The sequence below is a fragment of the Equus caballus genome, chromosome 3, assembly GCF_041296265.1.
Source record: "Equus caballus isolate H_3958 breed thoroughbred chromosome 3, TB-T2T, whole genome shotgun sequence".
Taxonomy (NCBI): domain Eukaryota; kingdom Metazoa; phylum Chordata; class Mammalia; order Perissodactyla; family Equidae; genus Equus; species Equus caballus.
This window is the reverse complement of record NC_091686.1, coordinates 54,338,102-54,359,585: the sequence shown is the minus strand read 5'-3', so window position 1 is coordinate 54,359,585 and position 21,484 is coordinate 54,338,102. Positions and strand designations below refer to the sequence as shown.

At 38.6% G+C, this 21,484-nt stretch overlaps 1 long non-coding RNA gene across 1 annotated transcript; it reads left to right on the top strand.

Moving 5' to 3' along the window:
* Positions 1 to 1,654: 1,654 nt before the first annotated feature.
* LOC138923445 (uncharacterized) lies at positions 1,655 to 17,223 on the top strand. Its single transcript, XR_011437048.1, has 3 exons — positions 1,655 to 1,791; positions 6,794 to 6,857; positions 16,978 to 17,223. It is a non-coding gene; the product is annotated as an uncharacterized lncRNA (long non-coding RNA).
* Positions 17,224 to 21,484: the final 4,261 nt, after the last annotated feature.

The following is a 21,484-nucleotide window of genomic DNA, read 5'->3' as shown; positions in this document are numbered from 1 at the left end:
CTCACTCATTTACCCCATTTTCTAGATGAGGAAACACTGGCCTGAGAAGATCAACCACTCGCCCACGGTTATGTTAGCTAGGTGGTGGCACCCTGAAATCCAGCTCTCTGGAGTCCCTTCATATGCCACACTGTGCTTCCATTGTATTGTCAGAAGAAATAGATTTGGCAATGTTACAAGTGTATCAGATCTGGGAATTTGACCAGTCTTAAAGTGATTTGTATTTGTTCGTGAATGGCTCAATGTAATAAAAAGAACAAAAACAACTACAAGGTGAAAAGCACTTTTCACATTCAACATATTTCTAAATTCGTATAACCACTCTGTAAAGTAGATACCAATACTCTCATTTTCCTGGCGAGGAAATTTAAGGTCAGAACAGTTTAATAAATTGTTTGCCGTCAGACAGCAAGTAAATAGCAGAGCTGTGACTCAGTCATGGGACCGTTGGTTACACATGTAATGCTCTTTCTACTGCACCATTTTGCCTTGTAATATGGGGGACATTAATAAATTTAGTGTTTATAATTACCTTGGGAGACTAAAGGTTCCTGGCAGTTACACTGAAAAGAGTCCCCGTGTGCATGTAAAAAATAGTCTGAGCCTCTTGCCTTATGTTCCGGACTTTTGAGTTAAATGTGCTGATCAGGAGTTGTAGGGAATGAAAGTATCTGTGGAACTACAGTCATGCATCTCTTAACAATGGAGATGTGTTCTGAGAAATGCACCGTCAGGCAATTTCATGGTTGTACGAATGTCATACAGTGTGCTCACACAAACCTAGATGGTACAGCCTACTGCACACCTAGGCTCTATGGTACTAATTTTATGGGACCACTGTCATATATGCAGTCTGTCGTTGACTGAAATGTTGAGATGTGGTACATGAAAGTTATCCTGACATGGGGGAGCATGCATACCTGACTGAAGCTGCAGAAAAGAGCTGAAGGGGTCTCGAGGAGCTGATGCTCTGTGATTATCCAAATTTGCTTTCTTAAACTGTAAAGGCTGAATACACTCATTAAAAGAGCTGCATTTAGCTGTAGCACTGCATTTAGCTATAGCACTGTTAGGTAAAGGAAGGCCTAGGAGAGAGGGTGAGCATTAAAATTTCCGTCTCATGGCAGAGATGGAAGTAGAATAAATGCTCAGACCTTTAAAGAGAAAACAATAATCCTGCATCTACTTTATTGTCCACTGAGGTTTGAACCCACAAGTTCTGGATGGGTCATGAGCCGTGGAGGAGATGGCTTGAATGATGGTATATGAGTAATCTATTGCTAATTACCACAAAATTTAGAGTCTTAAAACAGGAGTGGTTATTATTTCGAACTTTCCGTGGGTCAAGAATTCTGGTGCAGCGTAGCTGAATGGTTCTGGCTCAGGGCCTCTAAAGAGGCTGTAGTAAAGATGTTGGCTGGACTCTAAAGGCTTGACTGGGGAGTGGATCTTCCAAGATGGCTCACTCACATGGCTGTTGGCCTGAGGCCTCAGTTCCTTGCCATATGGGCCTTTCTATTAGTCAGCTTGAGTCTTTCCATGACATGGCATTTGGCTTCCCCCAGAATTTGTGAGGTAAGAGAAAGTGGCAGGAGGAAGCTGCAGTGCCTTTTATGACCTAATCTAGGAAGTCAGACACTGTCACTCCCACCACATTCTATTTGTTAGAAGTCAGCCACTAAGTCTGGCCCACACTCAAGGGAGGGCAATCGGCTCTACCTTTCAAGTGGAGGACTAGAAAAGGATTTGTGGACGTATTTGAAAACCATCACAGATGAATAGACATCATATGTATGTGTAAATTAATGCTTCGAATTATGCTTAGATTTAATGTTTAGAATGCTTAGACAGCACTATTTCCCAAACTCTCATTTGAGATAAAATAAAATTGAGACTGAGTTTCAATGTTTCACCAAAACTCATGACTGTTAGTGGCAGAGATGTAGCCCTATTTGTCTGGATGCCAGTCTCTTGCTTTTTCCATTTCCAAATAAATAAGCTTAAAAAATATTTTTTATCTATTCTACCTATGTATTTGGAATAGAGTGAATGTTTGCTAAATTAGTTTTAAGAAGGCCTAGAAAATTCAATGCCAATTCTCCATGGTCAGACAGCAAGGCTAAGGCAGCCAGAACAAGAAGCAATAATACATCTCTTCTCTGTTCTATAAATGTAAGAGGCGTCTAACAAGGCTGACCACACCACACATGGTGCCAAGATAGCAAACAAAATCTTGTCTCAAATGTTGAAGCATTTCCTGACTTCATCCCCCACAAGTAAAACGGATGGCCCCTTCCTCTGTGTTCTTGTTGTACATTCTTCTCTTTCAGGACCTCTAACGTTTCATGTCACCTCTCTTTTTACATATCTGCTTCCTCTACCTTCCAGGACCTGGGCTATGTCTTACTCATTCTGTATTCCCAGTACCTAGCACAGTGTCCTTAGTTCATGATAGGCACAATGATAACATATAACAATAGTAACATTGTTTATGGAATTACTGAGTACGTTTGTCATTTTTTTAAAAATAGTTGACACTGATCTAGCACTTGAAAGGGAGTAAGTTTTGTTTGTTTGTTATAGGACTATCCACTGAGTGATCACAACGTTCACAAGTTCCTAGCCAGACTATGCATTTTTAAAACTTATTTATTTTATTGAGATATAATTGACATATAACATTGTATAAGTTTAAGTGTACAATATATTGATTTGATACACTTATGTTGCAAGATGATTGCCATTGTAGTATTAGCTAACACTTCTGTCGTGTCTCATAATTATCATTTCTTTGAGTGGTGGGAACAATTAAGATTTAGTCTCTTAGCAAGTTTCATGTTTATAATACAGTTTTGTTGTCTATCACACTATACATTTTTAAAGAGTTTAGGACAAGGTCTCGTATAGAAATTAAATGCTAGTCTCTTTATTAATTGGCTTCTCCATTTGTGGCACCTCCTGCCCAGTTGAAAGTGACATAGCTGGCAGGCACCTGACAATCTCTCGTGGAGAAGTTCTCCCGTGTTAATTGTGAGGCACGAACCTTACACTATAGAAGAATATGGTGCTACTCTTGACCACCACTAGGTGTCCTCAGTCTGTTATTCTAGTCTATTTCTAATGCATTTTTGCTTGATTTTTATCCTCTTGCTTATTTCTGCAAGATTTCACAAGCAGATAAATTTTAATAATTTTTTATAATCACCCTTAGAAAAGGCTGATAAAGGCACAATTAAAAATTGTGAGCTAATCTGAATTAACTGTAAAGGTATTAGAAAGCCATGAGAGATGTTCAAACTCTGAAAAGTTTTTTAAATTATTAAATTCTTTTTAGTGACATAGTTTTCCCAGAATAGTACATAATTGCTTTTGCTGTCCCCCTCTTATAGCCAGTCTCTTTCCTTTCCATATTTATATATTTCTTCATCTATAGAGAAGGAAGGAAAAAAAGGCCCTCTCCATTTAAACTGAACGGTGTCTATTTCATGTTCTTGGCTTTGAAAATTGTCTTTCATGCTATGTGCTTTCCCAGAAATAGAAATAATTGGATACTGCTGTAAGTTAAAATAAAAGTATGTCTAAGTATTTTATAAGAGCAAAGGGTGATAAATTGTAGTAAGAGCTGGCTGGTCATAGGCAAGTAATGCTCGTAAGCACCTCAAAGTTACAGGTCCTTCACATTTCACCAAAAACAATCTTATTTTATGGATTTGGGATAGGACCCCTCACTTTTTTAAAGAGTCTCACTTAGACACATTTATTGTAACTTCATGACCTTCTGGACTATCTTTGGTATAAACCAGTTTATAACTCACTTTCTTTATTCAAATTTCAACCCTAGAGTCTAATATAAAAATTTTAATTTTTATTAAATCCAGAAACTTCGTCAACGTTTTTTTCTGTTTCTTTACGTCTTCCATCTAGAGGATGTGCTCTCCTAGGATGTGACCTTTTCACCTAATGGGAAACTTTGTGTCAAGTTCTCCTCTTTTTACTGCTAATTCACCAGTCTTCTAATATCTGAAATGTATTACATTAAATCACAAGCAGCTTAGAGACAAAAGTAAAGCATAAAATTGTGCTTGTCATTGCCCCTACGTGTTAATTAATTTAAGGGCCATTTCTAATAATATTTGGATTATATAGAAATCAGGAAATTAAAAGCATGAATATACTGGGATAAAGGAGTTGATACAGAATGGCTCCAAAGGTGTATTTCATGTATATAACTGGTCAAATAGAGCCATCATTGATTTAGTAGGTAAAGACTACTAAAGAGTTTCTAGGTAGAGAGCGTAATACTCAGATTATCCTAAAGGAATAAAGATTTGGAAATTGCTAAGGAAATTTTCATCTGGCTAAGGTGATACATTAAAAAGAATGGAGAAGAAAAACTCCCTTGAAGGAAGGGATCAAGAAAAACAAATGTAATGCAATATGGTTCCAACACCTCAAACACTGTTCTTGGAGGATTCAGAAAATCATAATAAGCCACAACAGCTAGAGAAATGAGAGAAAGTGTAAAGAGAGAAAAGGGATGTGATGAGGAAGAGAGTGAGAGAGAGAGGAAGAGAGAGGGAGAGAGAATGATGATCCCCTATAAGAACTCAGGACAACTCAGGACAGCACAGGACAACTCAAAGGGAAAGATTGATAGGGGGTATTGGCAGTCATTCTTTTTCTTTCTGGCCTGCACCTTCCTCAGGCAAAGACATTACAAGTTTGGAGATGAAGGGGGCTGATGTTGAGAGGAACAAAGAGCATTTTAAAGAAGCTAGTAAAGAGATTTTTAAGGAAACTTTTGGGGACTATGTGTGTTCCCAAATGTTGCCTTTGCATTGGGAGTTAACTTTGATTCTGAAAAGCTAAGTAAGACAAGAGGGGTTTCCAAAAGAGAAGAATTAGGAAGACTAACAGAAGATTTTACTTCTAAGACTTTGAGCTCAGATTTCAGGCATAGAAAATAAAGATGAGAAAAATATTAAGATCCGAAGCCCTTTTCATGAGAACAATATGTATTTCCTGAAATATAGTCTGTGGCCAGATAGTCAGAAGTGACCCTGAATGGTGTGGGGCAGTGGGAAAGCCGAAAATAAGGAGAGACCTGCTAGAAAACATTTCCTGGCTGACTTGCCTTTGAGCATTTCTTGAAATATAGAACTCACAAAGAAGGAGGGGAGAGAAGGATGACATATATGTGCTATGACCCCAAATGAATCATCTGATCCAAATTCCAATATTTATGAAGAGGATACGAGTTCACCCAACCATCTTTTGAAATAAATAGCCATATGTGTAAAACAGTAAGTAGAACTCACGGAATTCCCAAGGTGAAACGGAAATAAGAGATAATCTCGTTTAACCTCTATCTTCAAATGAAGCCCTTTCGCTGCATCCTTGGTAATAAAAACCATGTCTCCACTTGCAATTTTCTTTGGGAGTGAACTCCTTACTGCCCCAGACTACCAGTTCCTATTTTGGGATAATTTCCACTGTGAAAACATTGTGTCTTGGATTTTGCTACTCTTTATAGCTTCTATCTGACCGAGCTCTGTTCTCTGGACCTCGTTTCTATTTAAGTATTTATATCCATATATAATGTCCTTCTTAAATATTCTTTTTCTTAGACTAAGCACCCTCAAATCTTGCATCTGTTACCTGTATGTTTTCATTCATATACTCGTCCCCGTCTCTGGATGCTTCAGATTCACTTAGTTGAACACAATGTCCATGTCAAGAGAAATGAAAAAAATGAGACTGCTGCTGATTTGGTAGATAGCATTAAAGAGTGAAATAATGATAATAATGATATTCGTTATGACGAAATTGGTCCAGAAATTCAAAGTGACAGCAGGATGGTAAATTATCATGTAAAATTACAGTTGGTGTAGGTAGCAAGCCACATTATAGATAATAAAACCAGAGTTAGGAAGTAGGAGATTAAATCTGACAGATCTGCCACTAGAACCAGGGGTTCAAGAACACACAGAGAGGGCTAGGCAATGAGCGAGTACTGTTGTCCAGACAACCGGTGTGGGGAGAGAGGGCAATCCAGGACACAGTGTACAGGCCACCAGTAAATCGGTTTAGATTGTGAATTTCTTAAAAAAAAAAAAAAATGGTGTGGGACCATTAAATTTGTACAGAATAAATATTAAAAAAATTATTCTAATACTAATTATTGACTTTTTTCCCACAAGGTAGATGTTTTTTATATTATGTAAATCCTACATACTCATTTAAAAAACTCAAAATTCAAAAAACTATATGGAAATAGTAAAAATTACCTGAAATCACACTACAATGAGAAAACCACATTCACCATTTAGTGATTGCTTCCTTCAGTGTGTCTCTTTATGCACACACATGTGCACACACGGAAACATGCATGCATAATATTACACATTTGGGGCATATCAAATATACTATTTTTATGACTACTTGTTGAGTTTTTTTCCCTACACTTCTCTCTTCCTTTCCTCTTTTCTGTCCTTTTGTCCCACCTCTAGGTGATCCGTGTCATTATACACCTAACGTATAACTTTCCAGATATATCTTCATGCTCAAAATCATACATATACATGAGGGTTTCATTTAGTCATTGTTTGTTTTACGAAAGTGGGATTATATTATGTATATGTTTCTGCAATTTTATGTTTTTCCTGAAATTCGTCCAGTTCATTGGATGGGGCTCTAGTGCATTCTTTGTTATTGTTGTATAATACCCCATGGTGGGAGCGTATCACAATCTACTTAACTATTCTCCTACCAAATAACCTTCTCTTTGTTCCAGTCTTTTTTGCCATGATAAATGTGGAATAATCATCCTTATATGAAGAGGCTACTCACTTATGCTGGTAATTTCCCAGGAGTGGGATCGCTGGGCTTGAAGAAATGTACATTTTAATTTTTAATAGACACTGCCAGATGGCTTTCCAAGGAGTCTGAAACAATTCACATTTCCACTTTTTTCCTACATGCCTGCCAACAGTAGGTGACTGTTTCATTTCTAGCAGCCTGATGGGTAAACTGGGATAGCTGTTATTATTATAATCTGCATTTTTTTTTAACTACTAGTGACTAGCCTATTCATATCTCTGGCCATTTTTTAAAATTATATGCCTGAATATTAGGATTCAAATAAAAACTAATATATTTTTTGCATCATCAGGAATAAACACAACGCGCAAAGGAAGATAAGGCTGTTAAACAGACTCTGTGTAACAACAAGCATTCCAAGAATCTCTGTGATATCTTAGTCCTGAGGCAATTAGAGAGTCTCTCCCAGGCCAGTCTACCAGCCTCCCACGAGTGTAGATGGGCAACCTCAAGGGAATTCCTTCACTGGTAGAAAGCTGAAGCTCAAACAGTATTTGTTCTATGGGATATATATATGTATATTTTTAAAAATAATAGATAAGTTGTTGGGTTAGAGGGTTTAAAGCTAGAAGGAAGCAACTACAAGGATGGTAGGTGAATGTGGTTGGACTCAGTATACGGAGACAAAATGCCCAAATCCTGAGAGGGAAAGTGCCAAAGGGAGATCCACTGGACATTCCAGAGACCTGGTTGGCATGAAAGTCATAAAGCAGAAGTTAAGGTGAGAACGCAGACATCCTCATGTAGAGAGTACCTATTTGTACTTTTGAAGGCCCTACTCCTAGTCATCTCTAATTCTGCTTTGAAGACACTGCCTCTCAGTATGACTCCCTAGGGCATGAGATCGTGTGACTTCTCAACTGCAAGGCCAGAAGTTTTTTCCATTACCTTGCAGATGCTATTTACAAAATAATTAGGATTAGTTTTAGACCAATGTTAGACTGAATTATTCTTTATTCTGAACCCCTTATCAGTTCCCATGTTCACTTTAAATTCTTATAGATTAATACATTCACATATTTTGAGTCAATCCAAAAGTGAATTTTTTGAAATCAGTTTGGCCATCTGGCTTCAATGACAGTGATAAAATGCCTTTCGTAGCACTGATGAAGGCACTCAGGGTTCCTTGAGCTTTGATAATTCAAATATGTCTAAAGGTATTGATTTTATAGTCAACATGGCAGAATTTTAAGTAGGGAGATAAAAATAAAGCAACAGTAAAAGTAAATTGAACGGATTATAAAAGAGAATAATCCCCCCTGACGTTACAGGTTTTGACTGACATGTGAAAGCATGCCTCACACACAGATGCCCTTGGCAAAGGGTAGAAAATGTGGGAGCAAAGCATTTAACAAAATTTTCTGACTGATCATTGCTTGACCACAAAATATACTGATACCGGGGTGCCCCCTAGGAAGACAGGCTTAACAATAAAAACAGAATATGCCAGACAGGCCAAGAGATTGTAAAATGGGTTCTCCCAACATTAGCTTACGTAAGAGTGGAAATGGACTCGTTGAAAGAGAAGGTTCTGTCACCTAGAATAAGTAAGGGGGGTGGGGAGGATGTTTTTCTTCACTTTAAGCCTGAGGACTCTACCCAGAAAGGCCGCCTGGAGGGCCAAGGTAGTACAGCACTCCAGGGGCTAAGGAGAAGTCACTGTCAGTGAGCCAGAGAATGTGATCACAAAAATTGCTGAGAATCCCAAGGCCCATGTGAACTGGTTCTCCAGCCCGCTCCCTGCTGGAGGTCAGGCTGATATCACCTGGCTCAAAGTTCCAACCTTCTAATCACATGGTTGTCTTTCTGGCATGGCCATCTCCATCCTGAGACTATTGGTGTGACCCTGCTCACCCTGAGTCCTCTCTTAGCATAAATTATCAAACACCTGTGGTCCGGGGGCCCACCCTGAACATCAAAGACACTCCTATCAACTGGGAAATTCCGAGGGTTTAAAGGTTACCTCCCAGGATCCTGGTGCAAAGGCCAGACTTCTCTTTGGGTAAGAGTAATTCTCTTTGGGTAAGTGATTTCATTATTTTAAGGGATAGCATGTTCATGCTAAAATGACACTGCTTTCGTGAAATGTGACTAAAAGGAATTAAGAAATCCAAGGACAGGGAAAGAACTAGCCCAATGAGATGATTTGAAGGGTCAATGGGAGAATGGATAGTTGCTTATGATTATATACTCTTGAGTTCACTCTTCAGTAGCCTGTTACCTGAGAAAGAGGGGTATATTTTGAACCTGAGTTTGTGCAAAATCAAAGTCCAAGCTCTTTCCATTAAGCCATATGATGACATTTTACTTTTTTCTACAGAAATGAAGTTATAGTTTTAGTTTAAAGAATGTGTAAAATTCTGTGTGGCTTAATTTTTCTTATCCAGAATAGGAAACTTTTATAAGGACATTCAAAATGTTTCATTGTGTGACCCTTTAACTCATTATAGGACAACAGTGTTGTGAAATCTTTATAAATAATTTGTAGGAGTTTCTCATGCTGAAAATTAAACTAGTGAGAAAAATTGGATTTGTAGTATGCTTCAGTATAAACTACTTTAAAATCTGTTTTATGAAAATAAATGTAGGGCTGGCCCGGTGGTGCAGCCATTAAGTTCGAACGTTCCACTTCGGGAGCCTAGAGTTCGCCGCTTCGGATCCTGGGTGCGGACATGGCACCACTTGGCAGGCCATACTGTGGTAGGCATCCCACATAGAAAGTAGAGGAAGATGGGCTGGATGTTAGCTCAGGGCCAGTCTTCCTCAGCAAAAAGAGGAGGATTGGAAGCAGATGTTAGCTCAGGGCTAATCTTCCTCAAAAAATAAAAATAAAATTTAAAAAAAGAAAATAAATTAAAAAAGAGAATAGTATTAATACTGTAATGGAGATATGATCCAGCTTATGTCAATGTGTGCATAGTCTGACTATCAACATTAGTGTAAAAAAAAAGTTGACGAGGTCAGAAAGCCAATTTTCAAAACAGTGCTAAGGGGCTATAAGTTAGCAAACTCATTTCATAACATAAGTAAATGGTCATAGGCTGCTCCCATATAAGAAGTATACATTTGTCTTCATGTGAGTAAAAGAAGTTGAGAATGGAAAAGATTGCTTTCATTTGATATCTTCATATGTTGTTCTAGGAAAACACATGGGATATTAATTTTCGTTTATGTTGGAATAATTTGGATGATTTTTCAAATTAATCGATTTAATAAGTAATTACCAAATGTCATGCTTTCTCCTGTGGATAAGATTTTGATATTTCAAAGTAGAAGTCATTACAAGCATGAATTTCATATTAAAATGGAAAATGGATTGTAATTCTCAACAACAGTCTTTAGTTGACTTGTCCAGGAATGAGATACCAAGCGGCAAGGCTGTGTCTTTAACGGATCCATGAGAGTTTATTCCAAAGAAAACCTTGAGGTTGATTTTCATCTTCCACCTTACTGCAATGTTCCACCTGCTGATTCCTTTTCCATTTCTTTTCTCCTCTATCCTTATCCTCTACTTTTCTTCAGTCCAGTGACTCCCATCTATCCAGGTCCACCCTTTTTTGAATGTCCCTGTTTAGGAGTTGACACTCTCAGGACACTTCCTGTCTATGGTCCTTCCTACTTAAGATATTTGCCTCTTCTCAGAGCACAGGCTCATTGGTGCAAATGGATTAAAGTTTTTATCCATTCCAGGTACCATGTTTGGGTTTTAAGAAAATAGCGGACCTAATCTAAATGTTGGAAGCTCCTGGTACTGGAACAGAATTCTTTGATAGAACAAAACCACTTTTCCCGGTTGGAACCTACTTGATTTCCTTCTAATTTGAATAGCTCTGTGAGGCAGAAGAGACAGAGTTTAAAAGACTGGGTACTGCCAGTGTTTATAGCTCCATCACCTATTAGCTATGTGACCTAATGAAAGTTAGTTAAGCTTCTTATGCTTAATAAGGTTACCTACCTCATAGGCTTGTGGTAAGGATGCAATGAGATAATTTATGTAAAGTGCTTCTCCTGGTGTCTCCCTTAGGGTAAATGCTCAAGAAATGTTAGCTATTATTAATCCTATTTGTGCATCATCTTGAAGCACTTGGGAATTCAAAGTTCAAGAAATACCTTTGTTGATCTGGTTCAACTAGCAGAGGTTAAATAATTACTAGATTGGTGCCACCTAAAGAAGCACGTGACTTGTGTTTACTGATCTGGTAGCCAGGGTTTGCCTGCAGGTTTTTCTTATTAGCTGCTGCAAATTGTGTTCTGCATAATAGGATGGGGCTGACTGCTGATTTGGATGCTTGATGCGTGCTTGCCAAGGAGAAGGGACTTACACTGCTTTCTAATGTAAAATTAGCTTTTGTGTTGGAGTTTGCGTTCTAAAGAACAGTACAACTGTTCATCCTGCCTTTTATTCCTGGCATATGTTAAATGGGTGGTTAAATATCTCTGTTTCTAGTCCCAGTGCACTTTTTAATGTCTATTCTTCGCCTAGTTCAAATTGATGTGGGAGTCATACATTTACCTTAAAATGGAAACAGTGATTATTTTCAGCTAAATGTATGGACTGTGATGACATAAATACAATAAGTGCAAATATTATGAACTATTTTAGTGCTGGACATTCATTCTATTCCTAATCTCCTGGTGGTAGAATGGCTAACTGAAGTCCCAGGCTTGTTGCTTCCCTTTATAGAATCAATGTAAAGTATTCCTGGAGAGGCACTTAGAAAGTAAAAATTTTTTCCCATTTAATTTCCCCATCAGTTTGGTAATGGCTGCCTTGAAAAATTGGCTTAGAAATGTATCAGAAAAGAGAAAACCTTTCAGAACATTTTGTACTTTTCTAGCAGGCACTTTACCATTAAAATGAGTAGAAATGAGGAATTTTGCAACTAGATATTAGGTTCTTGAGCCATTTTGAAGCCCTGATCACTAACAGGGTATCCTCTTCATAGTGAGCCTGGTGAAAAATATCTGTTGATGATGGTGATGCCTTGCCACTCAATAGCTGTTTTCAAGTTGGTTGATTGATGTTGCTCTGACACTGATGAAATTCCTCAGCAATAGAGCCCAGAGCATGGTTTGACTTCCTCCTGGGAGCTGTGGTTATTAGGAACAGCAGCTCTCTTCAGATCAGTTGCTAAATATTTCATATACTTCCAGAAAATTGGACTAAAACACAGTTCACTGCTCTTCAAGCAGTGCAGGCTCTCGCCAGGCCTTGAGGGATGTCAAACTGCTGCTGCTGTGCTCCACAGCATTCCGGAGGGATGGGACGCAATATTAAATATTAAAATGTAGCACATTATGTTATTATATGGCAAGGGTGGGAAAACCTCTCTTATTTCTTCCTTAGATAAGAAGAATGTAAATAGAAGAGAAAATGTAAGTAAATCCATAAAAGTAAAACTTTCTTTCCGATAGGATATTCCTAATAATATTCAGAATGCCCCCACATATAATGATACACATATAAGTTTAATGTTTTGGCACCCTGGATCAATGGTTTAATTGTGAAAAACCTAATTGTATCAACATAATGGAACATATTTGTAGCACCAGGTAGACAAAGCCACTGAGGGTTATATCAGATTTTCTCATCCTCATTCAGCGGAAGAAAAACTTGTAACTCTTCTGGGTGAATCTGGTTGCATTCCAGCACTCCATAGCTACTACTGGTGTTTATTTTTTAACTGCCTTGATATCCTGACTCGTTCCTGAAATTTTATGCTTATCTTTCCCTAAATTAACCTCTTGGGCTAAGAACTCAAGCAATGGTCTCATTTTGTGGCAAAGCCCATGCTTGCTTTTCATTCCAATACCCCATCCTCTCCACTATTGCATTAAAAATTAGAAAGCAGATGTAGATATCTGGTTTCCTCTTCAGGAGTAGAAAGGATTAAAATGGCACTGTTGGTGTTTTTTTGAAGAACTGTGCAGGTTAATTTTGGTTGTAAGGAGAAATGGGCAAAGATGCAGCAACAGAGAAGGTGTAACAAAACTACCTCCATGAACCTGTTTGATTTTAGTAGGAATTTCTTCAGTGACTCTCATTTTGTCTTCACCGAGTTCAGGCCTCCTGCAGAGAACTTCTCCTGCCTACCGAATTATCCATTTACTCTTCTAACAGTTCTCTTGTTTTTGCTGAAGTGAAGCAGTTCTCTCAGGCTGAGTCATGTGTTTTTTAATGTATTATTTACTTCCTTTGCTCCCAACTTTGGATTTATGTGCTATTTCTTATGAATCAAAACATCACACTGAAAAGAGTAGAAACCATTTTATGAGGATCCTTGAGTTGTAGCAAAGCTTCTCCCCACGCCGTGCTCTGCTCCCTCCTGCTCTCCTTTGCTCTCTTCAGGGACATCGCCTGGGCTCTCTCTAAACGATTGGCTATCATTACTTAAAGGGTCAAAAGGATGCCTCTTCTCATCACTGCCAGAAAAGCTTCTGTTCTGTGCTCGAAGCTTTCATTTCTTTGAAGCCTCTGCGCACTGTTTCCACTTGACCAACGCCACAGGGAGTTCAATTATCAAAGAATCACTCCCTTCTGAGAATTCTTAAGGAAAAACACTCTCATTCTGAGAAAGATAGCAGATGCAATAAGTTTCCCATTCACTCCACAGGACACTAAACAATGTCAAATTGAATTGTCTGTACTGCAAGGTCTGGAGTGGATTTTTTCAACTACAGAGTGGGCAGGGCACATCCACATCATGCCAATGCAGGCAATTTTGCTAATCCATTCTTGCCTTATCTCTGGACACTTTTGAATGCCAGACTGATCTCTCTCTCTGCTCAGGACGTTCCTGAGCCATTCTCCGGGTGCCTCATATATACACTCTCATGCTTCCTGTTAACAGGGTTAATATCTTATTAAAAAGAACTGGTGGGACAGTATGTCTTGTGATATACAATACCATTTGTTAAAATCAACATTTATTGAAACAAATGTGCTATGAAATGGTTCTTGGGTGTCTTTTTTGCTAATACAGAGATGTATATTCCAATAGAATTTTTGAAAAACAAAACAGAAAAAGACTCTATGATTTGTTCAGGGTCCATTATATGTCAGGTGTTTGCTGTCTCATTTAATCATCATCACAGTCCTCTAAGATAGATGGTTGTGGTTCACACCTTACAGAGGAGAAAAGGGCTCCAGTGCGCCAAAGAACATGCCCAGTGTCACACCCTGGAAAGAAAGACTCAGTGCATGAATCCAGGTTTCCTGGATTCTTTGTTCTGTGCTCATTTCAGTGATCCCTTCACGAATATTAACATCATGTCAGTGGTAGGAAGATAAATCTATCTCATAAAATTCAGACATGATGACGCTAGATTCTTGGTTATTGTCTGCAATCTGAAAATAGAAGAACAAAAAATCCACAGGTGAGAGTAATGCCCACTCTTCTGTGAAGGACAGAATTAAAATTGAGGACACAGACCAAAGAGTAAAGTTGATTTTGTTCCCAGGATATTTCAATGGAAACGAGGGTAAATAATAAGTGAGAATCAACTCTTTGGTATTTTCTTAGGAAAGAGGACCACCTAATATTTAATGTTGTAATACAGTGCTTAGAGTAAGAGTGCACACACACACACACACGTACATTTTAGAGGGACACATCACATACAGCATTGAATTCCAGTATCTCCAAACTCCCATTTGGAGAGAGTTCTAATTATGGATGAGGAATCTAAAGTTTGGACTATCTGGATCATGTCCTGATGCCACCCCTTACTAGATGAATGACTTTGGGAAAATCATGCAGGCATCTTAGCATGGTTTTTCCTCTTACATAAAGTGGAGATAAGAATACCTAACTCCCTAAAATTTGTGCGTATCAGATAGGATACATATATTTTCAAGCAACAGAAATCTCAAATGAAAAAGAGAATTTTATGCTCATGGAATTGCATAAGTCCAAGAGCAGATCTGGCTTGAGATGTGACTTCATCCAAGACTCAAACATAGTCATCAAGATCCATCTCTAGGGTCTAGTTCCTTTTTATCTTGGCTCCAAACTCAGGCATAGAGTGGACCTCTGGCAAATGTTGACTACAGCAGTTTCAAACCCCAAATCCTTATGCTCAGTGGAGAACATATGAATTTATGCATCAGAATCCCCAGAACAGGTACTGAGGCTTATCTTATTGAACTAGCTTACATTAAATTTCCATCCCTAAATCAATTACTGTGGTCAGTTGATGAGATATTCTGAGTGGCTTCAGTCATTAAATTCTTACAAGAGGACTGGATTGAAGATAGACATTTTGGAGTTGTCAGCATATAGAGGATATCTAAACTCATAGGATTGGATACAATCACCAATGAGAATAGATAAGGAAGAGAGGAGGCCAAGAATTTGAACATTATAGCACTTTAATATTAAGAGATTGAGAGAGGAAGAACCCAAAAAGGGTACCAAGAAGGAGGAATCAATTGAGGTAGGGTAAAAATCAAGAGAATGAGTTATTCTGAAAGCCAAGCTAATAATTTTTTTCTAGAAGAAGAGAATGATTAACTAAGTCAAATATTACTGATAGATTAAGCAAAGCAAGACCAATAACTGAGGAGCAAAACGGAGGCCATCAATGACGTTGATAGAATTATTTGAGTGGAGTCGTGGAAGCAAAATCCTGATTGGAGTGAGTTTATGAGAAAAAGGGAGGTGAGAAATTGGAAAAAGGAAGATTAGGCAAATCTTTCAAGGGATTTGCTGCAAAAAGGGGCAAAGAAGTCAGAGGAGTAGCTGGCAAAGAAAGTGGAGTCATGAAAATAATTTTCTAAGATTGGAGAAACAATGCTATATTTGAATGATGATAAGAATGATTCAGTAAGAATGAAAAAGTTAATGTTGAAGGAGAGAGGGGAGAATTGCTGATGTGACGTCCTATAGGAGGTGAGAAGAGATGGGATATAGTAGAGGGATTGGTTTTGGATAGAAGCATGGAAAACTCGTCTGTAGTAATTGGATAGAAGAAAGGAAGCTGGCAGGTACTGATGCTGGTAGGTGGTTAGATGCAGTGGCGGAAATCTGTAAATGTTTCCCTCCGACTGTCTGTTTCTTGGTGAAGTAGGAAGAAAGATTATAAGCTGAGTGTATCAATGGGGAAGGCAGTTTTGGGAGTTTGAAGGGAGAGAAGAAAGAATGAAACTGTTTTTTAAGGCAATCGGAGGATAAATGGACATGGAGGATGAAGAATATTATGCCTGAGGAGCATTTTAAGGACTCGTTGGCAGCTAATTTCATGAATTTAAAATGAGACCAGTCAGCTTAGTTGTACATTTATCCCTAGTCACATTTAACTTCTTGAGTGCAGGCGTGGAGTTGACAAAGAGTTAGAATTAGCCGGGGTTATGGTGCTAGCGCTATGGATGAGCGGAAAACAGGCAAGAGGATCAAAGGAGTGAGGAATTTGATACCACTTTCTTGGCTTAAATGATCATCTTCTCTTACTAAAATTACTGCAACAACCTCCTCAATGACATCCTTGCCTTAATCCTGCTCCTCTCAAATTCCTTCTCCACTCTATAGCCAGATTGATTTTTCTGAAGAACAAATTTGAGTTCACTCTCTTTTTCAAAATCCTTTGATGGATACCCACTGTCCTAAGGATAAAGTCCAAAGTTGTTATGATTTCTGTGGACCTTTATGATCTGGCATTGCTTACTTTCTTAAGCCCCATTTCTTTCCACTCCCCCTTGACACTCTTGAATTTAACCAGAATTAATGGATTTCAATTCCATGCTCTTTCTAGCCTCTGGAATAGCCTTTCTAGCCTCCTCCTCTTTCCACGCCCTTCTCCTAGGTAACTGCCATTCATCCTTCAGGACTTGGCTAAAACATTGATTCCTCCAGGCGGTCTTCTCTGCAATCCCAAGGCTGTTTGTGGTCCTCCATTCTTACCTGTTTTTACTGATAAGATTTCTTTTGAAGAATGTTTTTGCCTATTTACAAATGAAAAAAATGTACCTTAGAATACTACTAATCTAGATTTTAGGTCAAACTTTGCATTTTATAGCTGGAGAAACTGGGGCTCGGCTCTATAGATAATTAGTGGGAGAGCCCAACTCAGCGATCTCAATTTCTCTTCTTTTCATTCTAGTGTTCATTCCACTGTGATAGGAATGCTCCTCTGATGACTGCAGTGCCTTTATTGGCAAACACTCAAAGCGTACAGAGGGCACAGTTCTATGCCCATACCTCTGACAAGCAGGATCTCATGGCTGCCCTCAAAGAACTTTGAATCTCAGGAGAAGAGAGATACCACCATAAAATTATTAAATCATGGAGGAGGTACACCATTGTATGCGTAATGTATATATCAATTATAAGTCTAGTTTATTGCTTATTGTTTTCGTGTGTATTGATTGTGTCAATCAAACTGCAATGTAAATTCTTTGCACACAAGGGCCTCATTTGTCGTCCCTCATTTCTGCTTACTTTCCAGCACAGAGTCTGTCTCATACTAGGACTTTAATAAAACTTACTGATAGAATGGGGCTGGTCCACTGCTTTCTGGTTCCTGTAAAACCATGAATGTATGGCTATACCAAGCAATAGACGTAAAGCACTTCCTGAATCAGAACACCTCTAACCTATTAGAAATTATAAAAACTAATTCGAAAAGAAATTCTTAGACTTGAAGAAGGAAATGAAATAATATTAATGATACCTGACACTGGGCCATGCGCTCTCATCTAATTTAATGGTCACAGCGATCCAATTCTGTCATTATTGCTATTGTGACCATTTAAAGAACCTTTCACTATCACACAACCAAAAAATCACGGAGCTGGAATTTGAACCCAGGCAGTCTGAATTTGATGCACATATTTACCCAGATTAATATGATCTTCCCTGTGATCTCCTTCAGGTCCTAGCCAGCAGACCAAAACATCTCTTCAGGCCCTGTTTGTTTTGTTTTGTTGTTTTCAAAACTTACTTTCTTTTAGGCAGGAGGATTGTTGCTGGTTAGGAGAGAGACATTCCCTTATCTTTTGTGTTGCATTCACATTTTTACCACCTACTGATATTAAAATAATTAGAATGCACATAATCATTCACATTTTCTCAAACTTCTAGTAAACTCAGAAGATCTGAAAACCAGATTTTTCTGGAAGAATGGAAAAGAATAATTTAATCAGAAGAGTTGAAAACTTGATTAATCTGGATGAAATATAATTGTGCATTTCCCTCAATTAAAACTACCTCTAATTTAAAATCCTTTCTGCCTCAGGAGGTCAGTCCATTACAGCAGCAATGAATGACTAGGGCGATTTGTTTTCCATCGTGCAGAGGTTAATATTGGATAATCCCTACTCAAAAGCAGACAGGCTGCTTTAAACTTTCCTTTCAGAATGGGGCCAGCTCTCCAGAGAACCCAGGCTCCCTTATTTGGAGACAGATCTATAAGTTGACTGATACTTACACATACCAAAAAGGCTTTTGGGAAAGCCTTTGAGGTCAATCTTCCCACATGCCACTCACTGAAAGATAAATGAAGCATTTTCCAAGATATTTACTTTTGTCGATGAAAGTATAAGTTCATACTCATATATAGGATCTTGCCATACTTATAGTATACTATACTCACATATGTGATCTTCCTATACTTGCAGTATACTATACTACACTCATGAATTTAGATTTAGGATTCATGCTTCTGCTGTTAAGACAGCCCCACACTACGCGTTTTCCTTGTAATGTTTACAGCATCTTAGAGATGTTTCAGAAGACAGTTTCACATTTCCAAGGAGACAGCTGTTACTGGTGCATTGGGTTCTTATTGTCCCCCAGGATAGAAATTTAAAAAGACAACAAACAGGAGTAGAAAAGTAAAAGTTTATTAGCTTGTGCACAGGAGAGGCACAAGGGAGCCAGTGTGGAAAGGAAAGGGGCAGGTGACCAGCTCCTTAGGGAGCGGGGAGCAAAGTCTGGGGAGGATGGCCTTGCCATGGCATGTAGAGGCAGGGCTTTCCTTGTGCCTGCACTGTTGTTCAACATGCCACCTCACGTGACGCATGTATCATTAGCATGTTAGTTCTCCAGCCCTGGGTGTGATCTTTACTGTGCTAATGGGGCTAGGGGCACCTTCAGTGGACTCCTGGGTGCTAGGGTGCATGGGTAAACCCGGGAAAACCCAGAGGCTGTGGAATACGGCTCTTGGTGGCCTCTATCTGATTCTCCTAGCCTTCTGATTGGTTAGGGCCAATCTTGTTAGAGTCTCATCTGGTTAGGCCTGGGGCCTTGCCAATGGCCTTGTTTCAGTAGGCTGGTTCCTGTCTCACAGCCACCCTTGCCTTTCAGACAGCTAAAGGGCAAATGGAAACCACTACTGCCTCTGAAAATGAAGAAGACTGAAACGTAAAGTTGCTGGAGATTTTTAAAGAATAAATAGCAACTTAACAAGGCAAGCAATGGTCAAATGTGCAAGAAAACCAGTAAAAAGCAATTGCCTTTTGAAACATGGAGAAATTTCTGCTTTAAAGTCTTAATCTTGTTAAGATAAGATTTGCCAATGAGCTCAGTGGGAAAATTGGATTATACTTTGACCCATGGTTGGATGAGTTGCAGAATATTTTTCAGGACAAGAAATTAAATAAAAACAAATTCAATTTTTCTTTGATGTGGGACACAAATATTCCCCAGCCAACATCTTTTTTCTTCTTACCAAAAAAAAAAAAAAAGGTAAAATGCTACTTACATAAGGAACTCTAGGGAAAGAGTACAAGTACTCTCTAGGAAAAAGAAATATTTTCCCTCTACCTAATTATTACTTGAAATCTTGTCACTACTGCTGGTGTTTTCTTTTCTCAGGTATAGTCCCTTGCAGTCTCATAGTCTTTTAGATTTTTCAGTCACTCTCACAGACATTAGTGATTGCTTGATAACTATTTCTCTCTTCTTACTAAGGGAATTCTGCCTCCCTCCCCCCAGTTGTCAGTATCCCAAAATGTGAGAGTATGCTTCGGGAAAGGCTGCCCTCTGCTCCAGGTCAGAAATCTTGATTACTCAATTATGTTTATTGGATAATTATGGATCAATTAAGCCAATTTTGGTAATTTCATTGCCTACTGACAGTGACTGATTAAGGAGCACCATGTGACTTAATTCAGTTCGGTGAGACTAAGAGAAGATAGCTGAGGATTTTGAAAAACGTTTTCTAGATCTTAAGGAAGGACACAAGGATTTGTCTTTATCCCCCTTTGCTCCATTTCTGGACATTGCTGTTTATGCATGTACCGTTTGATACTGCTCTACCCGTCCTGAGACCACAATAAGAGCTGGCTGACAAAATGAGAAGAGTAGAATGCAAAATAGGCCTTTCAGTACTGATTTATTTTTACAAAGGAAATCACAACACTTCATCAAAATGATTTGAAATGAAAGCATGGAGAAATAAAACCAGCATCTATTGATAGACATAGAAAAAGAATTTTCAAGTTTTAAGGATTAAAAGAGAAACCACACAATGGCAGAACAAGCCAAGTTGATAAATTTCCTCCTCCTTTCTGGCACATAGTGGATTCTCAATATTTCAATAACTGTTTGGATTCTTGTTGATCCTTTCTGTTTAGTATATTGCTGTACATGGATGTCCTGTCAATGTGTGAAGCTCCTGTTGTCCATCAAGAGCAGGTTCCTGACTTAGATGTCTGCTGCTTGACTTCAGTGAAAAATAATGTGTAAGTCAGGAATGGTCCTCAAAGCATCATCCTACCTGTCCATCTCCATCTTCATCCTCTATGACTCATCACGCCTGTTTAATCTTTAGGTACACCAAATCAGTATATTTCGTTGACACTGGTGTCCTGTCTCACGCATCAGTGCCACTGTGTACGTACCTGATGTAACCCTAAGCTACCTCTGCTGCTACTGTCAGCGGATGGATCCCCCAGATGGTGTTCCTCAGTACTGTGGAGCGTTGAACAATGGAAAATATGCTTTCAATTTTGATTGCAAGAATATAATATCTCTTCCTAAAATGAAAGAAGAAAATCCTTTTGTCTGGTAACACGGTAGAGAAGGCAAAACAGAAATATAGCTACAGTTCTGAGCGAAGAGAAAAAAGCCGTTTCAGGGGTTGATCAGGAAGGTTATTTAGACGGAAAGCAATTTGCAGAGCAGATGGGTTAGGAGAGAGGAAGAGACAGAAGTAAAGTCTCTGTAGAAATCATTGGGTTAAGACAGTGCTTGAAACAAACTGAACAATGGCATTAGAAGGGACTCTACAATAAGTGTTCCAACATGGTAAAGAGATGCTCCATCAGGCAGCGCGCATTTGGACCCAGGCATGCACTAGGAGAGTCAGAACCCAGAACCTTATCCCAGAAGATAAGGATTCTCAGAATTTTCTCATGGTGATTTCAATCATTCTCAGACAATTCTTGCTGTGTTCACAAAATCCTTCTAGGTATTTTGAGATATAAGTACTTTTACTGAGTAGCTTGTTCCTACTGTTTTTAATAAGTGCTCTATATTAGCAAAATAAAGCAAGTAGAACTCCTTACTGGTCAGGGTCCCATGAGGAAACAAAAATCATGTTAAAATTGGGTTCATCTGAAGAATGTATAATAAAGGAACCATTTACAAAAGTATCAGCAAGATGC